This window comes from Triticum aestivum, chromosome 6D (genome assembly GCF_018294505.1).
Source record: "Triticum aestivum cultivar Chinese Spring chromosome 6D, IWGSC CS RefSeq v2.1, whole genome shotgun sequence".
NCBI classification, from domain to species: Eukaryota; Viridiplantae; Streptophyta; class Magnoliopsida; order Poales; family Poaceae; genus Triticum; species Triticum aestivum.
The window spans coordinates 448,485,549-448,506,134 of NC_057811.1; the positions used below are offsets into that span (position 1 = coordinate 448,485,549).

Here is a 20,586-nt window from a genome sequence, read left to right on the forward strand (position 1 = left end):
TTATCCTCCCCGTCGCCGGCGAGGGGGTGCGGCGGGGACGGCCCCTGTTCCGACCCCGGTCGGGGGAACAGGGAAGGGGGCGAGGGGGAGTGGGAGATGGGCTAGGCCGGCTGGGCCGGGGGTCGGCCCAGTTGGGCCAGGGGTCCAGTGGGGGGGAGGGCCTTCTCTTTTTTTTTCTTTTTCTTTGTCTGTTCTGTTTTCTGTTTTCTTTTATTTGTTTATTTTCTTTTCTGTTTTATTTCATTTAAAAGTATTTAGGCATTTTATAAAAATGTGTTTTCTCCACAATAATTATCAGTGCAATTTCTGGCAGGGCCCGAACATTTTTGTTTAAATTTTTGAAAACTTTTATTTTCCACTTTTAAATTTAATTGAAGTTTGAATGAGGAGTTTGAAAAGGAATGTGATTCAAATGTGATCAAGCCCTGTTTAGCAACATGATTAGCTTAATCACAGGGAGTTACTGTAGCATGATTCTCGGGGTGTTACATTACTGCATCACCCTTTCCTCTTCAAGGGAAAACCAACGGAGTCCTCAAGAGGTAGCAAGAAGGATTTCTGGCGCCGTTGCCGGGGAGTCTACGCAAAAGTCAAAATACCAAGTACCCATCACAAACTCTTATCTCCCGCATTACATTATTTGCCATTTGCCTCTCGTTTTCCTCTCCCCCACTTCACCCTTGCCGTTTTATTCGCCCTCTCTTTTCTGTTCGCCTCTTTTTCGCTTGCTTCTTGTTTGCTCGTGTCTTGGATTGCTTGCTCGTCATGATGGCTCAAGATAATACTAAATTGTGTGACTTTACCAATACCAACAACAATGATTTTCTTAGCACTCCGATTGCTCCTCTTACCGATACTGAATCTTGTGAAATTAATGTTGCTTTGTTGAATCTTGTCATGAATGATCAATTCGCCGGCCTTCCTAGTGAAGATGCCGCTACCCATCTAAATAGCTTCGTTGATTTGTGTGATATGCAAAAGAAGAAAGATGTGGACAATGATATTGTTAAATTGAAGCTATTTCCTTTTTCGCTTAGAGATCGTGCTAAAGCTTGGTTTTCGTCTTTGCCTAAAAATAGTATTGATTCTTGGAATAAGTGCAAAGATGCTTTTATCTCTAAGTATTTTTTCTTCCCGCTAAGATCATCTCTCTTAGAAACGATATCATGAATTTTAAGCAACTTGATCATGAACATGTTGCACAAGCTTGGGAGAGGATGAAACTAATGATACGTAATTGCCCTACACATGGTTTAAATCTTTGGATGATTATACAATTTTTTTATGCCGGATTGAATTTTGCTTCTACAAATCTTTTAGATTTGGCTGCGGGAGGTACTTTTATGGAAATCACTTTAGGAGAAGCTACTAAACTCCTAGATAATATTATGGTTAATTATTCTTAATGGCACACTGAAAGATCTACTAATAAAAAGGTGCATGCGATAGAAGAAATTAATGTTTTGAGTGGAAAGATGGATGGGCTTATGAAACTATTTGCTACTAAAAGTGTTTCTTCTGATCCTAATGATATGCCTTTGTCTACTTTTATTGAGAATAATAATGAACCTATGGATGTGAATTTTGTTGGTAGGAATAATTTTGGTAACAATGCGTATAGAGGATACTTTAATCCTAGGTCGTATCCTGGTAATTCCTCTAATAATTATGGTAATTCCTACAACAATTCTTATGGAAATTTTAATAAGATGCCCTCTGAATTTGAGACTAGTGTTAAAGAATTTATGAATTCGCAAAAGAATTTCAATGCTTTGCTTGAAGAAAAATTGCTTAAAGTTGATGAATTGACTAGGAACATTGATAGAATTCTCTTGATGTTGATTCTTTGAAACTTAGATCTATTCCACCTAAGCATGATATCAATGAGTCTCTCAAAGCCATGAGAATTTCCATTGATGAGTGCAAAGAAAGAACCACTAGGATGCGTGCTAAGAAAGATTGCTTTGTGAAAGCGTGTTCTTCTAGTTTCTATGAAAATAAAGATGAAGATCTAAAAGTTATTGATGTATCCCCTATTAAATCTTTGTTTTCTAATATGAATCTTGATAATGATGGAACTGAATATGAGCCACCTTTACCTAGAAGGCGTTCCAAAAATTCAGAGTTGTTAGATCTTGATGCAAAAATTGGTAAAAGTAAGATTGAAGAGATCAAAACTCTAGATATTAATGAACCCACTATTTTGGATTTCAAGGAATTTAATTATGATAATTGCTCTTTGATAGACTGTATTTCCTTGTTGCAATCCGTGCTGAATTTTCCTCATGCTTATAGTCAAAATAAAACTTTTACTAAACATATCGTTGATGCTTTGATGCAATCTTATGAAGAAAAACTTGAGTTGGAAGTTTCTATTCCTAGAAAACTTTATGATGAGTGGGAACTTACTATTAAAATTAAAATTAAAGATCATGAATGCTATGCTTTGTGTGATTTGGGTGCTAGTGTTTCCACGATTCCAAAAACTTTATGTGATTTGCTAGGTTTCCGTTATTTTGATGATTGTTCTTTAAACTTGCACCTTGCGGATTCCACTATTAAGAAACCTATGGGAAAAATTAATGATGTTCTTATTGTTGAAAATAGGAACTATATGCCCGTAGATTTTATTGTTCTTGACATAGATTGCAATCCTTCATGTCCTATTATTCTTGGTAGACCTTTCCTTAGAACGATTGGTGCAATTATTGATATGAAGGACGGGAATATTAGATTCCAATTTCCGTTAAAGAAAGGCATGTAACACTTTCCTCGAAAGAAAATAAAATTACCTTATGAATCTATTATGAGAGCCACTTATGGATTGCCTACCAAAGATGGCAATACCTAGATCTATCCTTGCTTTATGCCTAGCTAGGGGCGTTAAACGATAGCGCTTGTTGGGAGGCAACCCAATTTTATTTTTAGTTTTTTGCTTTTTGCTTCTGTTTAGGAATAAATCTTTGATCTAGCCTCTGGTTAGATTTGTTTTTATGTTTTAGTTAGTGTTTGTGCCAAGTTAAACCTATAGGATCTTCTTGGATGATAGTTATTTGATCTTGCTGAAAATTCCAGAAACTTTCTGTTCACGAAAACAATTGTTAAAAATCACCAGAACGTGATAAAATATTGATTCCAATTGCTTCTGATCAATAAACAAATTGTCTAGGTTGTCCTATTTTGGCTGAATTTTTTGAGTTCCAGAAGTTTGCGTAGACTATTCTGTTTTTTGACAGATTCTGTTTTTCGTGTGTTGTTTGCTTATTTTGATGAATCTATGGCTAGTAAAATAGTTTATAAACCATAGAGAAGTTGGAATACAGTAGGTTTAACACCAATATAAATAAAGATGAGTTCATTACAGTACCTTGAAGTGGTCTTTTGTTTTCTTTCGCTAACGGAGCTCACGAGATTTTCTGTTAAGTTTTGTGTTGTGAAGTTTTCAAGTTTTGGGTAAAAGATTTGATGGATTATGGAACAAGGAGTGGCAAGAGCCTAAGCTTGGGGATGCCCATGGCACCCCAAGATAATCTAAGGACACCAAAAAACCAAAGCTTGGGGATGCCCCGGAAGGCATCCCCTCTTTCGTCTACTTCCATCGGTAACTTTACTTGGAGCTATATTTTTATTCACCACATGATATGTGTTTTGCTTGGAGCGTCTTGTATGATTTGAGTCTTTGTTTTTTAGTTTACCACAATCATCTTTTCTGTACACACCTTTTGAGAGAGACACACATGATTCGGAATTTATTAGAATACTCTATGTGCTTCACTTATTCCTTTTGAGCTATATAGTTTTTGCTCGAGTGCTTCACTTATATCTTTTAGAGCACGGTGGTGGTTTTGTTTTATAGAAACTATTATTCTCTCATGCTTCACTTATATTATTTTGAGATTCTTAAACAGCATGGTAATTTGCTTAAATTGGGAAATTAATCCTAATATGCTAGGTATTCAAGACTAGTAAAAAAACTTTCTTATGAGTGTGCTGAATACTAAGAGAAGTTTGATGATTGATGATTGTTTTGAGATATGGAGGTAGTAATATTAAAGTTGTGCTAGTTGATTAGTTGTGAAATTGAGAAATACTTGTGTTGAAGTTTGCAAGTCCCGTAGCATGCACGTATGGTAAACGTTATGTAACAAATTTGAAACATGAGGTGTTCTTTGATTGTCTTTCTTATGAGTGGCGGTCGGGGACGAGCGATGGTCTTTTCCTACCAATCTATCCCCCTAGGAGCATGCGCGTAGTGCTTGGTTTTTTATGACTTGTACATTTTTGCAATAAGTATGTGAGTTCTTTATGACTAATGTTGAGTCCATGGATTATACGCACTCTTACCCTTCCATCATTGCTAGCCTCTTCGGTACTGTGCATTGCCCTTTCTCACATTGAGAGTTGGTGCAAACTTCGCCGGTGCATCCAAACCCCGTGATATGATACACTCTTTCACATATAAACCTCCTTATATCTTCCTAAAAACAGCCACCATACCTACCTATTATGGCATTTCCATAGCCATTCCGAGATATATTGCCATGCAACTTCCCACCGTTCCGTTTATCATGACACATTCATCATTGTCATATTGCTTTGCATGATCATGTAGTTGACATCATATTTGTGGCAAAGCCACCGTTTATAATTTTTCATACATGTCACTCTTGATTCATTGTTATCCCGGTATACCGCCGGAGGCATTCATATAGAGTCATACTTTGTTCTAGTATCGAGTTGTAATCATTGAGTTGTAAATAAATAGAAGTGTGATGATCATCATTCATAGAGCATTGTCCCAAAAAAAAGAGAAAGGCCAAAAAAAAAAGAAGGCCCAAAAAAAAGAAAATAAAAAGGGACAATGCCACTATCCTTTTTTCCGCACTTGTGCTTCAAAGTAGCACCATGATTTTCATGATAGAGAGTCTCTTGTTTTGTCACTTTCATATACTAGTGGGAATTTTTTATTATAGAACTTGGCTTGTATATTCCAACAATGGGCTTCCTCAAATGCCCTAGGTCTTCGTGAGCAAGCAAGTTGGATGCACACCCACTTAGTTTCTTTTGTTGAGCTTTCATGCATTTATAGCTCTAGTGCATCCGTTGCATGGCAATCCCTACTCCTTGCATTAACATCAATCGATGGGCATCTCCATAGCCCGTTGATTAGCCGCGTTGATGTGAGACTTTCTCATTTTTGTCTTCTCCACATAACCCCCATCATTATATTCTATTCCACCCATAGTGCTATATCCATGGCTCACGCTCATGTATTGCGTGAAGGTTGAAAAAGTTTGAGATTACTCAAGTATGAAACAATTGCTTGGCTTGTCATCGGGGTTGTGCATGATGAGAGCATTCTTGTGTGACGAAAATGGAGCATGACTAAACTATATGATTTTGTAGGGATGAACTTTCTTTGGCCATGTTATTTTGAGAAGACATAATTGCTTAGTTAGTATGCTTGAAGTATTATTGCTTTTATGTCAATATTAAACTTTTATCTTGAATCTTTCGGATCTAAATATTCATACCACAATTAAGAGGGTTACATAAAAAATATGCCAAGTAGCATTCCGCATCAAAAATTCTGTTTTTATCATTTACCTACTCGAGGACGAGCAAGAATTAAGCTTGGGGATGCTTGATACGTCTCCAATGTATCTATAATTTTTGATTGCTTCATGCTATATTATATTCTGTTTTGGATGATTAATGGGATTTCTTATACACTTCTATATTATTTTTGGGACTAACCTATTAACCGGAGGCCCAACCCAAATTGTTGTTTTTTGCCTATTTCAGAGTTTCGCAGAAAAAGAATATCAAACGGAGTCCAAACGGAATGAAACCTTCGGGAACGTGATTTTCGGAACAAACGTGATCCAGAGGACTTGGACCCTACGTCAAGACATCAATCAGGAAGGCACGAGGTAGGGGGGCGCGCCCTCCACCCTCGTGGGGCCCACGTTGCTCCACCGACGTACTTCTTCCTCCTATATATACCTACGTACCCCCAAACCAACAGAAGCATCAACGAAAACCTAATTCCACCGCCGCAACCTTCTGTACCCGTGAGATCCCATCTTGGGGCCTTTTCCGGCATCCTGCCGGAGGGGGCATTGATCACGGAGGGCTTCTACATCAACACCATAGCCTCTCGGATGATGTGTGAGTAGTTTACCTCAGACCTTCGGGTCCATAGTTATTAGCTAGATGGCTTCTTCTCTCTTTTTGGATCTCAATACAGAGTTCTCCACGATTCTCGTGGAGATCTATTCGATGTAATCTTCTTTTGCGGTGTGTTTGTTGAGACCGATGAATTTTGGGTTTATGATCAAGTTTATCTATGACCAATATTTGAATCTCCTCTGAATTCTTTTATGTATGATTGGTTATCTTTGCAAGTCTCTTCAAATTATCAGTTTGGTTTGGCCTACTAGATTGATCTTTCTTGCAATGGGAGAAGTGCTTAGCTTTGGGTTCAATCTTATGGTGTCCTTTCCCAGTGACAGCAGGGGCAGCAAGGCACGTATTGTATTGTTGCCATCAAGGATAACAAGCTGGGGTTTATATCATATTGCATGAGTTTGTCCCTCTACATCATGTCATCTTACTTAAAGTGTTACCTGTTCTTTTGAACTTAATACTCTAGATGCATGCTGGATAGCGGTCGATGTGTGGAGTAATAGTAGTAGATGCAGGCAGGAGTCGGTCTACTTGTCGCGGACGTGATGCCTATATACATGATCATACCTAGATATTCTCATAACTATGCTCAATTCTATCAATTGCTCAACAGTAATTTGTTCACCCACCGTAATACTTATGCTCTTGAGAGAAGCCACTAGTGAAACCTATGGCCCCCGGGTCTATTTTCCATCATATTAATCTCTCTACAACAAGTTATTTCTGGCACCGTTTATTTTGCAATCTTTACTTTTAATCTCTATCATAAAAATACCAAAAATATTATCTTATCATATCTATCAGATCTCACTTTCGTAAGTGACCGTGAAGGGATTGACAACCCTTTTATTGCGTTGGTTGCGAGGTTTTTATTTGTTTGTGTAGGTGCGAGGGACTTGAGCGTGGTCTCCTACTGGATTGATACATTGGTTCTCAAAAACTGAGAGAAATAGTTACGCTACTTTACTGCATCACCCTTTCCTCTTCAAGGAAAAACCAACGCAGTGCTCAAGAGGTAGCAGTCATCCCTCTACTCACCCACACCTCTTGTTATTCTGCGGCGACGGCAGCCTCACACCGCAGCGAACCAGTGAACCCTCATACTCCTCTATGCGTGGGCATCCACTGCCGCGTCTTCCCCGGCTCCGCGTCGTACCCTTCCTAGGCCTCGCCGTCGTCCACCACCCTGGTGCTCTCGGCGCGGCGTGGTCGACGTGGTCAAGGAACGGCTTCCATCGGACGTGGACTGTACATGGAGAGGCTGACAGCTGGGTCCACAGCCGCAGCAAGGAAGTGCCTCCTTATTACGCGCAAAAATAATTATTCCTCCACCTGACAGCGGGGACCCACCGGACGGGCCATCGTATTTCGTGAAAAAAACATTTCCCCCTGACTGCTGGGACCCACCAGCTACATCTTCGCACACAAGGAAGTGCGTTCAGGCAAAAAAAACGATTCGCCCCCCTGACTGCTGGGACCCACCAGCTACATCTTCGCACGCAAGGAAGTGCCTGACAGTCGGGACCCACCTGGTCGAAGCGTATGTAGCGTTGTCATTCTGGTCGCGAACGTGTACGTACATACTGGTCGATGTAGAGGCGTGCACATGTCATAGTAGAGGCGCGCACGTAGCATGTACACGTACGTACAGCGGCCAGGGTGCAAGAAAGTAAATATGGCCACATACGTACATACGGGCGGGGTCTCGAACGCCTACTCGCGCGTACGTACGGCCAGGGCTCGTGTACATGACTGGGTTGGAACGGAGAAACAGCGTCGTCGTCGTGTTCATGGGGAGCCAACCGGCTGGGTCGAAATGGAATGCGTCGTCGTGTTCATCGGGAGGGCTTGGACGGAACAGCCGATGGAAACGAGGCCTGGCATACCGCAGAACGGAGAAAACGGCCTTGTGTTCGACTGGCCACGGTCGAAACGGGATCCTGTTCATCGGGAGGGGTCTGGCGTACCGCAAAACGGAGAAAAGGAACCTCCTACGGTCGAAACGGGGGTCCTGTTGATCGGGAGGGGTGTGGCGTACCGCAAAACGGAGGAAACAGACTTGTGTTGGAGCGCTATGGTCGAAACGGGGTCCTGTTCATCGGGAGGGGTGTGGCGTAACGCAAAACAGGACTCCACGGGATACTGTTCATCTCCACCGTCGACCCCTCCAGACTCCACGGGATACTGTTCATCCACCGTCGACCTCCTCCAGCATCCACCTGCGACTGTTCATCCATGGGCTCCTGTTCATCTAGCCTCCACCGCGCGCTACTCCACCTGCTATTGTTCAATCAGCCCTCTCCACGGGCTACTGTTCATCCACCCCTCCACCGTCTACTGTTCATCCATCCCTCCACGGGGTCCTGTTCATCCAGCCCCAACCGGCTCGATCGATCGGGGTCCTGTTCATCCAGAGGCAACACCACGGGGTCCTGTTCATCCACCCCCACCGGGAACTGTTCATCCAAACCCCCCAGCAACGCTCACTGTTCATCCAGAGGCAGCATCGATCGGCTTCAGTTAGCAGCAGTAGCGAAGGAATCGCTCGATCGGGTTCAGTTAACCGCCATCGATCGATCGCTTGGATTCAGTAACGCGTAGCCTGCAGTGCAATCGCTCGGTTTCAGTTAGAGCCCAACGCCTCGCTCGGGTTCAGTTAGAGCCCAACGCCTCGCACCCACGCGCGTGCGTGTACGAGAGAAACGCGCATCGCTCGGCCCCGACCACCCACCGTAACCGGGAACACCCCGATATTTTCCTCGCCCTCGCTTCTACCACGGTTTTTTTCGTCATGGACGGCCCAAAGAATGTCATGCAGCTGTGTCTCCGGCCCGCCCAGGACGAAAAGCCCATTTTCTGTCATGATTTTTTGTCATAGAAGTAGGAGCCCACCACATCTATGATGATACCGGGTTTTGTCACAATTATCGTCATAGAAGTGTCATAAGTATGACAAAATTTTTTTTGTTCGGCCCAAAATGTCACGGATGTGTCTTTTTTTATAGTGATGTTAGTGCTTAACTCAACAACATGAAATAGCCATAGCAGATGGATGGTACGAGGTGATGCCAGGCAGCATTTGATGGCCATGGTCTTCATATGAATGTAGCGTAACTAAACTGAACTGCATCTGAAGGCATGGCCGATCAAGTTTAGACATTTATGAATTGGAAAATGATCATTGTTTGTTGCACATTGAAGTTTTTCTGTCCATAGTGCTTCACTCCGATAACCGAAAGGCATCGTTTCTTGCCAATGTGTACAGAGACAAGAAATGTCACCGTAGATGTTTTCTTAAGGTAGCTAGCTACTTGGCTTGCGCAAATCAACAAGTACTCCCACAGATACCATCAGTACTAAGGCTACTCTTAACTAAACAGCAAACCAGAGCTTTAGTATTTTTTTCCACATGAAAATAATAAAAAAATTAAGATCTTGAAGTTTAGAACTTTTATTGAAACTCCTTTTCTATTTATGAACTTCAGGAGACAACTTCCAGTAGATGCGGAAAACTCAAAGCTCTTAGCCTACAAGATCTCAGTCCGGTACTGTATTCACAACTGGAGTTTGGTGCCTAACTCCCAAACATCTGTCCAGTTTAAATTTGTCAAGGGTAAGAATGTAGCTGTTGAGATAGATGGCATGCTCGCTGCAAGAAGAATTGTATCAATATTACTAGAGAAGTAGACATTGTTTGAATTATTCTTGGTTATTTGTGTTATGTTAATAGCTCGCTGCTCTGTTGTTAACTGGATATCCTTTCTCCTTGGTCCCCTGTCAATTTTACCGAAGGTAACAAAATCTTACAGCCTTTTAGTTGCTTCTGAGCCTATGAGGTTCCTCAGTTTAACCCATGAACATGATATTTGTAAGCTAACTGTTACTTGAAAGGCATGCTATTGTTGTACTTTCTCTTAGTTGGATTAGATTTGTTGGATCTTCCAACGTTTATTCTATTTGCATATGTGCCAATCGGATTTAAAAAGAGTCCCGCTTCGGTACAATATGGACCTTTGACAGATTATACGGGTGCGGAAAGGCGGCGGCAATCGAACACAAGACCTCCTGGTTGACACGGCTGGGACCTGCACGGAAATATAAATCCGGCGTCCGTCCACCACGGCTGGGACCTGCGCGGAAACTATAGATGAATTTATACGAGTGGAATCGACACTGCGGCAAGGTTGTGAAGACTATACATGTCAAATCCGCATACAAAATGTTGATATGTTGTGCTTCTAGAATTATGGACTTCCGAATAATTAAATGGTCAGTTATGCAATACAATATTCCCATAGTATTGAAATCTTCTATTCTGCAAAGTGTCCTTCAGAAAATGGCACCTGCACTTAATATGGGCACTCCAAATCCATATGTGCAGGCTATATCTGATATTTTCTCCATACAGAGTCGGCAGCGACTTGATTTATATTTCCGCTACTTGTCAATACGATGGCCCGTTGGAAATAAATGGGGTTTGGCCATCACTTATACTTGGGAACTACTTTTCAGTGATAGTTGTGTTGACTAAGGTACTATCTTTTCTTAAAGATTGATTTCTTCAGTGCTGTGTGTTTTACTTTACAGTTTTTATAAGATTCCATTGCTAATTCACTTTTTTTTTTTGATAGAGAACTACGGTGGGCTTACGCTTACCTGAACTATATTCAAAACTATCAGAGTGTACAGCAGATTACATCAGCCTTAAAGGTAAAATGGTCTGAACATTTTTCTACAATACACTGTAGTACATAGTAATAGCCCACTTAGTAATTTCTATATAAAAGTATGATCTGGAAATTTTGTTGAGTTATTTTTGCACCAGACTGTTGGCCATTAGCGGTTGTCTATGGCACTAAAACTTGTTGATCTAAACACATTCACCTCACAACACTTGTTGGCTAAAACATGTGCATTTAGCGCCAAAGAAGTTGAGGAATTAATAAGGTGATAGGTAAACTCCTTATGCTGAATATATCTATTTTTTTTCTTCAAGTATATAGAAATATATTCCTTGAACGAAGCTCATTGACACTGCTGCCACTAATTTGCTTCAGGTCATCGACTTCGAGATTGATAAATATGTTTCTCTTATTATGCAGGTGTTGTGTGTTGAGGAGAAACTATTCTCTTGCAAATCGGATAGTTGTTGTAGGAATTAAAAAGGCACATGATTGTATTGTTGTTGTGGGATTTCGTTTCTACACGTTCCTCGACCTAATGTGTACATGAGGTGTGAGTTCAACGGATCGTGGAAATTACATTACTAATAGAAAGGTAGGTAGAATCACAGTGATTCATACAAAAACTCACTGAAATTTTCCTATAACGATTTTTTCAGCTGCCTCAACGGCTCGCACTTTTGCAAGTCTTCATATTTTAGAAAATACGACTGAGTTTGATAATTGGATCAAATGCAGTTATATGTCTTGTATTTGCTTTGGTTGAATCTGAAATTCTGTTAGAAACATAATGAACCACTTAGATATAGTATAAAGCATCAATCCGTACAGAACTGAGAGATGTCGTGTTTTTACAGTTCTTATGCCATCTTATCAAATTTTCTTGTGCCACATTTTATTTCAGATGCCGCAGCAAAAAGAATGCTCTCGGCCTTGGACGATCCATTCACTCGATTCTTGAAACCATTACCTTTTCTGAAGTAAGTCTAGCTAGCACGCAAGGTGCCCTCGCAGGTGTAAGTTTATCCATTGGCTACCCATTGGAGCATCACTTGCGGGTCTCTCTATAATGTCATCTGGTTGGTTTTGTAGGAATGGCCGTCAAGAGACGTTTTATCTTTGCAACTGATAACATAAGAGCGCAAAACATTTGACAGCAGATCGCTCATGGTAAGACCTAGCTATTACCAATAATTTTAGTCCGTTAAATGCAGTCTTAGTGAAAGGGTATTCCTTTATCACGGTTCAAGGTTGCATGTCTTCTGCTAGGTGTTTTGATACTTTTCGGTCTGTACTTGAATGTTGCGTACCTAATTTCTTAGTGGCCAACAATCATGCACTGATTCTTGCTAGGGGTCCTCGAGGAAAATCAATAGATGGCTATTCTCAGTGGAGATTATACCAGATATGCTGTTTTGAAGTAAGCTCCTGCACACCACTCTTTTGTAGTTCCTTCAGAAGAAATGTTCCATTCTTTTACTTGAGACTGGAGAGTGGTTGATGCTCATTCATCTTAATTTAATACAAAGTATATGCCAGGAGAGAAAGATATACTTTAAACCCGATGAGGTCAATGATGTGTCAGATTCTAGGTTCAGAGGATGGCTCAAAGACCAAATACATCAAACTAACAAGGTTCCGAAATGCTGCAGGTTTGAATTGGCTCTTGCTCGGTCTTACTTTCTTTATTATACATTTATCATTTTTTAGATGTTAAGCTCTGATGATCACACTACTTGATTATCCTATTCCAGGATCCATTAAGGAAGCCATTATGAAATTAAGGGAGAACAATGTAAAGGCCTTTGTGTTTGATCTACGGATTAACATATTTTTACCTGCAGGATTTGTGGTGGCTTTTCACCTAATGTTATTGAAAATTTTAAATATTGACACGGTTGTTTTGATGTAGCTGTGGGCATTTTCCTGAAGGTATTAAGATTACCAAGATTTGGTCAGCTGTTACACCATCATATTTCGGCACCTGAGTTTTCGTATGTGCCATGCTTATATTTTGGCAGCAAATGGGCAGGTACCTGGGTTCTCAATGTCCTTCCTAAATGGTAATCATACACTTTGACTGTATTGCACAAGCAATGCTTGTGTTTAGCTGTCCTTCGGTTGTTGCTGCTGCTCCTATCAAGTTATTTATCCATGCATATATTCTTGATGAGCAAGACATAAAACCTTGGATACCCATAAATATGATTGAAAAATATGGATGGTGGTAATCTCCTTTTATTGAACATATACGTACATATATGTTTGATGTCTTGATGTAAGTGAAAATAGTTCATGACACCAGCCTAAGACTCTGAATTTCTATTTCTTTGCTATCTGACCTTTGCATTTCCTAGGTAAGCACTGTGTGAGATCATACATTGATCATGGTTGATAGTTGTGTACTTTTCTTGGATCTTTAGAAGAATGTTATCCTGAGAAAAAAAAGAGAAATCAGCTGTATGTAACTTTTGGAATTTAGTATGTTGGTCCTACAGCTTCTACATGAACAAGTCCCTGTTTACTGAAGGCAAAAACTCATCCTTGAGCCAGCTTACTCCTGCAAATGTTGGCCAACACACAATTCACTTCATGCCTTGTTCATAACATCAAATTTCTCAACCTAATGGCATCCGCCAAGGATCTCAAAAGCCGATGCGTTCAACTTGTGTTTTTGTCGTGTGTTCAACATGTAATGTCATTTTTGTAGGCTAATTTCACTTCCGATGATCTCACGATAAAGCAACCATGGAACGAGAAGGTGAGCTAAAAATCATCTTGTTGTTTATTGTTGCAAATTTTCCTGTATGTGTATCTATAGCATCGAAAATGAAGCGACCATGATTATAATGTCCTACTGATGTGCTTATTGAATTGTTGAAACAACTCGAATGTATTTATTTTTCCTAATCTAATTACTTGGATTATTTTTTCCTTCGTTTTATCTTTAACATTAAAGTTTGTTTTCTATCTTTTCTGATTCATAAGTTACGTTCATGCCAATGGAGATGGTGAATACACTCCTATAGTTGGATGTAAAACCCGTCGAACAGATGGCCCAACCCATTTCCAAAGCAGGCCCCCAAAAAAATTATCACTTGTTTTGGAAGCTGCCTAAAGAAAAAACAGCACCGCTGAAACATATATGACTTAAAGCGAAAGGTAACAATAAAAGTCCTTCTCTGGTTCATTAATTGGTTTGCATAATAAAAGTGTTGATTATGCAACTGAAACCTGCGAGGAATTATTATAAACAGAATATGGATGCATCATATTGAAAGTGGAATAGGGGCAGGGACATCGATCCTTCGTAATGACCACAGGGACTGCTGGAAGGCGCTTCGTTTGGCGAGAATGTGCTAACCTATTTCACTAACGCCGCACGGGCATTCTTGAATTCCGAGTATGCTGCGACCGGATTTGACAGGGTGAGGGATGCGGGAGCGGTCGACGACAAGGTGGCCCCATCTAAGGGTGGCCAGTATGACATCCGGGATATCATGCACCTATAGAGGTAAGCAGATTCTGTAGAGCTGCAGCTTGTTATGTATAATGCTGTTTGATTTAATCTGATGCTATTTTAGACTTATGCAACCAAATCCATCAGAAAGAGTGCATGATAAATAAAGTTTATATAATGGAAGAGGAAATCCACCCGGTGAGAGCATGATGAAGTAGACCACTCTACTTTTTGAACTGGGAACTTCGATTGGAAATTGTTACTGATTATTGAAGTCGTATGGTAAGATAGCTGAATATTACTATTTCAGTACTGAAGTTTATGCAAGTCGATACACAGTACCGGAAGTGGTAGTATGAGTGAAATGAAGCACACTTGTGGCGGGGAAGAAAAAAATGACTCGTCCCTAAGGAGACAATGGATCTCCTCTGAATCAAGGTGATGTTGGTTCGACAGATGGATATGTCTACCTTTTCTTGTTAAGAGTTTTGTCTGAACCTGGAAATGACAAGGGGAAATAGAATACAGGGTCTAGCATGAGAATACATTGATTTTGAGCACAAATGCATAACTTGTTCTCAGGGCCGAAAACTTAAAAGGCCCGTGGCAATGCACGGGTGTTCTACCAAAAGTGCCGAAGTGAAAGAAGAGATGGAATGACAATGACCAAAAGTGCCGAAGTGAAAGAAGAGATGGAATGACAATGACGCAACCTTGCAGTGTGATTCTTGTATGTATATTTATGGCCCGTAGGAAAAAATGTATTAGTGAGATAAAGTGACGGAGATATGCATCTTAGGTGGAGATGGAAGCAGAGCCCAGAGATAAACAAAGCATTACTAGTTTGTGAATGAACTTGTGGTGGAAAGAATGTTTTCATGTTCATATACCACATTTTCTTACTATTTCTACTAAGGTGAGGTGCCTTGTATATGCTATATTTTTAACATACATAGTAGAGCGAGACAACAAAACAATGACATAGAAGCCACATAAAGAATAAGGGGCAGTAGATTGAGAGGATGGTTGATGTATGGACAAAGAGTGCTAGGGAGAAGTCAACAGAAAAGAGAGGCTAGATGGGGTGCATGGCGTTTGTTGGAATAGAGAGAAGATACTTGCATTTGTGTTTTGGTTGAACATTGCGTGCAATGTCTTCGTTTGGGGAGGGTAACTTGAGCATTGTTTACAGAATTATTCGTTGGCCCGTGGCAATACACGGGCAGTCTACTTGTGTACATAGGAGCACATGCCCGGGTATTGTCCTTATTTTATGCTGGCATGTGTTTTTCCTTAATATATATCATATATTCTGTATGAGACACTCTATTGGGTGTCTTTCTGAATCAAATTGTGACAATTGTACCTTATTGCGAAGTCTAGAAGGACGAAGCCACCATATGCTATTAATCATGTCCAAGACTTACAAGAACACCTGTAGCAAAAGAAGAGTACAAACGGACCAAAGAACATTTCCTCGCATCTTCGACTTGAACAAGCCGACGGCGCACACTGAGGCTAGCTCTATGCCACTTCTGCTCCGTATCAGCAAAGTCAATGAGTCATTGTAACTGTATTCAAGAAGTCATGAGACATTGGAAGGAGATGCCAACAACGATCCAAAGCACAGACCATCAACCTACAGAAGAAGGCTCGAACGATGAGATGTAATCCCATGTATACGCCGCCAACACACTTGGAGGATCCTATCGATGAGACCGTCGATGTCACTGCGAACTGAGGCAAAACCACTAAGGTTAATGACTCTTCCCCGCAACTCGATAGATCGGATATCAGAAAACTAATCCCCACACGCGGCCCACACGCGGCTCTGCCCGTCAGATCCGGCCGCCTCGGCCCTAGGATCAGGGCCATACTCCGATCTGGCGGCTGGTGGGCCGGGGTTCGCCGGATCCGCCCGGATCTGGCCGGCGTGGCCTTGCCTCGTCCTGCCCGGCTTGGGTGTTCGTGGTATGGTGCTCCCTGGTGGCGGCGGTGTGGGTCGTTCTTCATGTTTTGACGGGATGTGTGCGGTGGGTGGATGCCGGGGCGGCGGCCTCGGGCGGTGTGGACGGCGTTGCCTCTTCGGCGGGCGACGGCCGTGGGTGCTGGTGGTCCGCGACTTCGGCCGCGCGGGCGGTGAGGTCTCGGTGGACGTCTACTACAGTGGGTCGGGGTGCCCCGTCACCCGGCGTGCCTGCTTCGATGAAGTCCAACGCCTTCTCCGGCTGCGTGCGCTCCCCTGGCCGGTCTTTCGCCGGGTGGATGGGATGGGGGCGGGACCGGGGGAAAACCTTGGCCGTTGGCGGAGGCCACGACAATGGCGGCGCCTTTGCTGGGTGTCGGTCCCCTTCTTGGAGGCCTTGTCGAGGTCCTCTCCCTTATTTCACTGTGATCTTCCTTCGGGCGAAAGCTCTAGTTCCCCTTACGGGCGACGGCGTCGTACCCTCGTCGCGCTCCTTCTTGAAGGCGTCGCCTGGGGTTTCCAGAAGAATGGTGGGCACTTTGCGGTGCATGTGAGGTGTTTGGCGGCGGCAATGTGTGCGGCGTTTCACCTATTCTCCGCCGGTCTTCGTTTTTTTTTTTGAACCTGAAACAGTAGGAGCACCTCCTACTGCAATTGAATTAAAAGAATAAAAGTCTACCAATTACATAGTTATTTACATTCACCCCATTTTGGGGTTGTCGCCGGTCTTCGTCCTGTGGTAGCACTCCTTCTGCTTGGAGATGGACTAGCTTAGATGGTGGTCGGCGTTTGGCGTCATGGTGGCGTCGATGGCGGAGGAACCTGCCAAGGTTGGCACATCAATCTGCTTTGAACATGGACCAGTGGGAGATGGCGGCGACGACACATGTGAGTGCGTCGGACCGGATTGTGCCCCGGACCCGGTATGTGGCTCGGTCGGGGCCTCCGGCTTTAGATGTTAGGCTTAGGTGAGAGGTGTGGGTATTTGGCCCAGCTTGCACCCCCTTTATCATATGAATAGGAGTAGCGGTAGATGTTGCCAAGATGACGGATTTAGACATATTGTTGTACTAAGGTCCTCGAGAATAATCAATAAAATAACCGCATGCATCTCCCAGATGCAGAGGCCGGGGTCATCCTCCTTTTCTAAAAAAAACACACCCAGTGGCTACGCTGGAACCAGCACCACCATGACACGTGCTTCTCCATAGTGCTCCCATCGCCACCAGCTTTGGGTCCGAGATATTTATGACATTGCGTCGTCACCTCCACTGCTCTGATGAAAGCCATGAGAACATCAAAACCTAATGAACTAAACCAAGTCTCGATCACCTTCTTGCACTCTAATCGTCCGTCGGAGGCAAAGGGGCCAGAATTAGCGGACGAGGAATTTGGGTTGTGTCGGCTATGTTTTTTCCTAGGGAAAAGGCGCTTTTATGCGACAAAAATATAACTTTTATGTGTTTTTTTTTAAGTTAAACTTTTATGTGTTGAACTGTTGATTATTTACCGGTGTGGTAGGTGTATTGGCTTGTATACACGAATCTTTCTTTGAATATTTCTTTTTGAACTTGGCTTTCTTTGAAATTAAATAAAGCAAGGCCTCTTGGTCCACCCACGCGAACTGAAATTTACAACAAATGAGGTAAACTACTGTAGTACCCACCCACACACCGATCACCGATCACATTCACATGTCCGCAACCTTGCTCGCTGGCCAGGTGATGGCGATGGGGCTCGTCACCGTGTGCTTGCGGTCGCTCCACTCGATCGACCCGAACGTGTGATTCCCCTTGACGCCCCCGAAGATTCGTTGCGCAAAGGTGACCACGTACTCTTGCGTCTTCTGCGTCGCGGTGAACCTCAGCGTCCGGGGGCTCACCGTGACGAGCACGCCGTCGGGGGCAGTCACCTTGGCCCTGTACGTAGCCCTGGCATCGCCGCCGACGTTGCGCACGACGCGGCGCTGCCTGACGACAGCGAGTTTGTTCGTGGTGAACACCACCGAGAATGCTGGATAGTTGTGGTCGCCGACGGAGGAGCCCGCGCGCGTAGAGCAGTTGGTGGACGAGCTGAATACGGCGATCTGCTTGTCCGTGTAGCCCAGCGCGCACAGGAAGGTGATGTAGTCCTCCGTGCCGGCATCGTACACCAATCCCGGGTCGACCGCGCGGTTGGGGTCGACGTGCCCGGCCCCTCGTGCGAATGGCGTGGACGCTTTGCCGGTGGACATGTCGCCGATGACGGCGCCAGCGTTGTCCATGTTGTACGCGGTGGTCATCAGGGCAGACTTGATCATGGCGGGGCTCCACTCCGGTCTCGCCTGCCGGAGCAGCGCGGCGATGCCGCTCACGTGCGGGCATGACATGGACGTGCCCGATATGATGTTGTACTTCACTCGCCTCGTGTCGCTGGCGAGCTCCGAGGGTGAGTTAGCCCCCGTCCAAGCGGCGAGGATGTCCACGCCTGGCATGGTCACGTCCGGCTTGAAGATCTCCACTGCGCGGGTGTTGGGGCCGCGGCTCGAAAAGGACGCCATTCTAGGGGAAGGAGGCGTCGGGCCGACCACGGTGCCATGGAACACAATCGTCGCGGTAGGCGATGTCTGCGCGCTTATGTACTTCTTGATCTTCTCGGCAGCGGCAAATGTGACAGCCGTGGCTGGGTGGACATAGGCGCTAGTCATGGCCTGCTCGCCGTATGCTTCGGGGCTACCGAAAATTGCTCCGGCACCACCGGCGAGCTTTACGGCTTGTTCTTTCGCAGCCCGGGCGTACACACCGGGGTCGCAGAAGACGATCTTCCCGGCTACCATGGTGGAGTTCAGCTTCCCTTCTTCGCAAATTTTCGAGCCCACGTCCCCTGCGTGGACCAATGGTTTCTTGGTCGCGCTCAGCGGCTCGCCCGCGTAGAGAGAAGTACCCGTGAAGGTCTCGCCGTTGCCGAGAACGACGTCGGCCGGGAATTGGCGATTGAGGGTGGACGCGCCGACCGTCAAGAACCATGGCGCGACGTTGACAGCGGTGGACTCTCTGGGGCCCGAGTTTCCCGCGGAAGCGGAGACGACGATGCCCTTGCTTACGGCGCGGAACGCGCCCACGGCGGTCGTATCGCTGTAAAAGTCTGGGGCCTTGCCGTTGGAGCCGAGGGAGAGAGAGATAACGTCGACACCGTCCGCGATGGCTTCATCAAACGCGGCGAGGATGTCAGAGCTCGCGCACCCTTTCCAGCACACTTTGTAGACGGCAATGCGCGCACCCGGGGCCATGCCGACGGCTTTTCCTCTGGCATAGTCGTAGAAGGCTGCGTCGGCAACAGCAGAGCCGCCGGCGGTGGAGGAGGTGTGGGTACCATGGCCGTTGGTGTCGAGCGGCGACTCCGAGTCCTCACCGAACGCACTGCCGCGCGCAGCTTTCTGCCCCTTGTGGAAGAACTTGGCGCCGACGAGTTTGTTGTTGCAGAGCGCGGAGCCGTTGAACGATGGTCCCGAGACGCACCCGCCGCGGAACTTGCCGGGCGGCAACGGCGGCAGCGACGGGTCGGCGGAGAAGGACGCGCGGCCTTCCGGGTACACGCCGGTGTCGAGGACCCCGATGACGACGTCGCTGGCGCCGTTGGACTCCGGGAGCAGCCCGGAGGACGGCGAGAGGCCGAGGAAGGACGGCGTCAGGGTGGTGTGCAGCTCCTGCATCACGTCGGGCACGACGGCGAGCACGGAGACCGAGGACGCGAGGCGCGCGGCCTGGCGGCCCGTGAGGCGCGCCGCGAAGCCGGTGGCGGCGTGCGAGTAGGAGTAGAGCACCCTCGGCGCCGGGGTGGAGAGCTCGACGGGGATGTGCTCGCGCAGGAACGAGCCGTACGCCCGGGTGGTCAGCAGACCACGGCGCGGCAGCCGTGGCGCGTGCCCGGCCGCGACGTGCACGATGTAGGAAGACTGTACCTCCGCCGTCCTGATCTCCACCTCTACCTCCGTTGCCGCCACCGGAGCGGCTACGACGACGAAGGCGAGCAGGACGCACAGAGCCGCGAGTGGTGTGAGACTGAGCTCCATCGTTGCTGCAAGAGATGTACGCAGTCAGCGGAAGCTGTGTGGTAGCAGCAGGGACGGGGAAGACGAATAAGTAGGCGGGCACCGCGGCAGCACGCGGAGGGAGTGGAGTAGTTGCCGATCCAAATCATTGACGGGATTCGAAAGGTTTCAATCTCCGCACGAGGTAGCTCGTGCTGATCATTCTGCTGCGAAGAGAGCTACGAGTATTTTATTGCAAGAAGCCGATAGCGAGACTCGC

The 20,586-nt window shown here is 45.0% G+C and overlaps 1 pseudogene; it reads right to left on the reverse strand.

The window, feature by feature from the left end:
• Positions 1-17,428: 17,428 nt before the first annotated feature.
• LOC123141918 (subtilisin-like protease SBT1.4) lies at positions 17,429-20,363 on the reverse strand (annotated as a pseudogene).
• Between the last annotated feature and the right edge of the window lie 223 nt (positions 20,364-20,586).